At 42.7% G+C, this 3318-nt stretch overlaps 1 pseudogene; it reads left to right on the top strand.

Moving 5' to 3' along the window:
- The first annotated feature begins 482 nt into the window (after positions 1-482).
- On the top strand, positions 483-1844 carry LOC135230567 (transducin-like enhancer protein 7; annotated as a pseudogene).
- Positions 1845-3318: the final 1474 nt, after the last annotated feature.

Raw genomic sequence — 3318 nt, 5'->3', positions numbered from 1 at the left:
ATTATCAATGCATCTTGATTGCATGTTCGATCAATTTCAGACTGCAGCAGCTGATAAAAATCTTCTATTTCTTCATCTTTGGCCCTAGTGGCTGGTGCATAAATTTGAATAATAGTCATATTAACTGGTCTTCCTTATAGGCGTATGGATATTATCCTATCACCGACAGCATCGTACTTCAGGATAGATCTTGAAACGTTCTTTTTGACGATGAATGCAACACCACTCCTCTTCGAGTTGTCATTCCCAGCATAGTAGACTATATGATTGTCCAATTCAAAATGGCCAATACCAGTCCATTTCAGCTCACTAATGCCTAGGATATCGATGTTTGTGAGTTCCATTTCATTTTTGATGATTTCCAATTTTCCTAGATTCATACTTCGTACATTCCAGGTTCCAATTATTAACAGAAGTTTGCAGCTGTTTCTTCTCATTTTGAGTCATGCCACATCAGCAAATGAAGGTCCCGAAAGCTTTACTCCAACCACGTCATTAAAGTCGACTCCACTTTGAGGAGGCAGCTCTTCCCCAGTCATCTTTTGAGTGCCTTCCAACCTGGGGGGCTCATCTTCCAGCACTATATCACACTACGTTCCACTGCTATTCGTAAGGTTTTCACTGGATAATGTTTTTCAGAAGTAGACAGCCGGGTCCTTCTTCCTAGACTGTCTTAGTCTGGAAGCTCAGCTGAAACTTGTCCTCCATGGGTGACCCTGCTGGTGTCTGAATACCAGTGGCATAGCTTCCAGCATCACAGCAACACACAATCCCCCACAGTACGACACACTGACAGACACGTGGGGGTAAGGAAGGCTGTGTCTGGGGTTAGCCGGGCCTTAGCTCTGTGGACCACCTGTCTCCAAGGCTTTCCCTTCTACCTTCAGAGGGGACCCAGATGCATTGGGATCCCAGGATCTGTTTGATGGCCCCATTTCTCAAGCCCTAGAACTCAGACAATTTGTTGATCTAACAACATGAGTGGAGAGAAGGAAGAGGCCACATTCAATGCACCCAGGGCTTATGGTGACCCAGACGAGAGGAGGGATGTGCCAGAAAGCTCTGGCATTTCCTCCCAGCATGAGCAACCAGTACCGTACCAACTGGAAAGTCTACCCGGTATGTCCCAGCAGCCCCCAGGCCCCTCAGTGTAGTATGGTCTGCTTCATTAGGAGATGGGCTATGCAGCCCAGCAGCAAAAGGATTTCCAGACCCTAGAAAGATTTGAGCATCAGGCCACAGGTCTCTCTGCTGCAGAACAAGGAAGAGCAACAGAGTCTGGCCCAAGCTTCCTACCAGGATCCGAGTGTAGTCAGCCTTGCTCTTCATCCCCTTCCAGTGAAGGCCAGTCACTCCTCAGAGCACCTCCCCCCATTCCAGAAGAAGCAGTGGTCAGGCACAGGATCCTACATGGGTCCTGGAAGGTTGGCAAACTCTGCCATGGAGGCAAAGTCCGTGCTGTTGCCATCAGCCACTCTACTCAACATTTGTACACATGTGGCTCCAGATACATCAAGGTGTGGGATGAGAGTGCCCTGCATGCTTGGAACAAGCCCCCTCTGGACCGGCTGGACTTTCACGACCATCGCAACTATGTTCTCACCTGCAAACTGCTCCCTAATGAACAGAGCCTGATCACAGGGGGTCTGTCCCAAACTCTGATTCTTTGGGATATGGCACCTAGCCTCCGCGTCAAGGCATGACTGGCCTCTACAGGCTCCAAGTGCTTTTCCCTGGCAATCTCCTCTGATGCCCATGTCTGCTTGGCTTGTTTCAAGGGATTTGTTGAGATTTAGGATTTGCAGAACCAAATCATGATCAGTGATAAGGATAGACTTATATGACAATGGAATACAATTGAGATTCCAAAAATAAACTCTTACTTCTATGGCCAATTAATTTTTGACACAGATACCATGACCATTAGATGGGGAAAGAATAGTACCTTCAAAAAATTGTGCTAGGACAACTAAAAATCCACGTGCAAAATAATGAAATTAAACCTCTACTTCACATTATATACAAATATTAATTCAAATGAGTCAATAAACTCAATATAAGAGCTAAATTATGAAACTCTTAAAAACATAGGGATAAATCTTTGTTATTTTGAATTTGGCAATGAATTCACAGAAATAACACTAAAACACAAGGAACCAAAGAAAAAATAGATAAGTTGGCTTTCATCAAAACTAAGAACTTTTGCACATTAAAGAACATTTTCTTAGTTATCTAGTGCTGCTATAGCAGAAATACCACAAGTGGATGGCTTTAACAAAGAGGAATTTATTTTCTCACAGTCTAGTAGGCTAGAAGTCCAAATTCAGGGTGTCAGGTCCAGGGGAAGGCTTTCCTCTGTCTGCTCTGGAGGAAGGTCCTTCTCATCAACCTTCCCCTGCACTAGGTACTTCTCCATGCAGGAACCCTGCCTGGGTCCAAAGGACATGCTCTGCTCCCGGTGCTTCCTTCTTGGTGGTATGAGTACCCCCCTCTGTGCTCACTTCCCTTTCTTTTTTGTCTCTTAAGAGATAAAAAGTGGTGCAGGCCACACCCCAGGGAGACTCCCTTTATGTTGGATCAGGGATGTGACCTGGGTAAGGGTGTTACAATCCTGTCCTAATCCTCTGTAATATAAAACTACAGTCACAAAATAGAGGTAAACCACACAATACTGGTAATCATGGCCCAACCAAGCTGACATATATTTTTGAGTGGCACAGTTCAATCCATGACAGACATTATCAAGAAAGTGAAAAGGCAACTTACGAAACGATAGAAAATATTTGTAAACCACACATCTTATAAAGGTCGAGTACCCAGAATAAAAAAAAAAAAACTCTTACAAATCAACAAGAGAAAGAAACGACCCAATTAAAAAATTACCAAAGTACTTGAATGGACATTTCTCCAAAGGAGGTATACAATGACCAATAAGCACATGAAAAGATAGTCAATATCATTAGTCTTTAGAGAAATACAACTCAAAACCACAATGAGATACCACTTTATATCCGTTGGTATGGCTATTATAAACAAACAACAGAAAATAACAAGTATTTCTGAGGATTTAGGAGAAATTAGAACTCTTATGCATTGTTGGTGGGAATGTAAAATGGTGCAGCCACTGTGTAAAACAGTTTGGTGTTTCCTTAAAAAGTTAAAAATAGAATTACCTTATGACCCAGCAAGTCTACTCGTAGGTATATACCCAAAAAATTAAAAATAGGCACTCAAATTCTTGTACACAAATATTCACAGCAACACTAGTCATATTAGCCAAAATTTGGAAATAACCCAAATATCCATCAAAAAATAAAC

Source organism: Loxodonta africana, chromosome 3 (genome assembly GCF_030014295.1).
Source record: "Loxodonta africana isolate mLoxAfr1 chromosome 3, mLoxAfr1.hap2, whole genome shotgun sequence".
NCBI classification, from domain to species: domain Eukaryota; kingdom Metazoa; phylum Chordata; class Mammalia; order Proboscidea; family Elephantidae; genus Loxodonta; species Loxodonta africana.
This window is presented reverse-complemented; position numbering and strand designations above follow the sequence as displayed.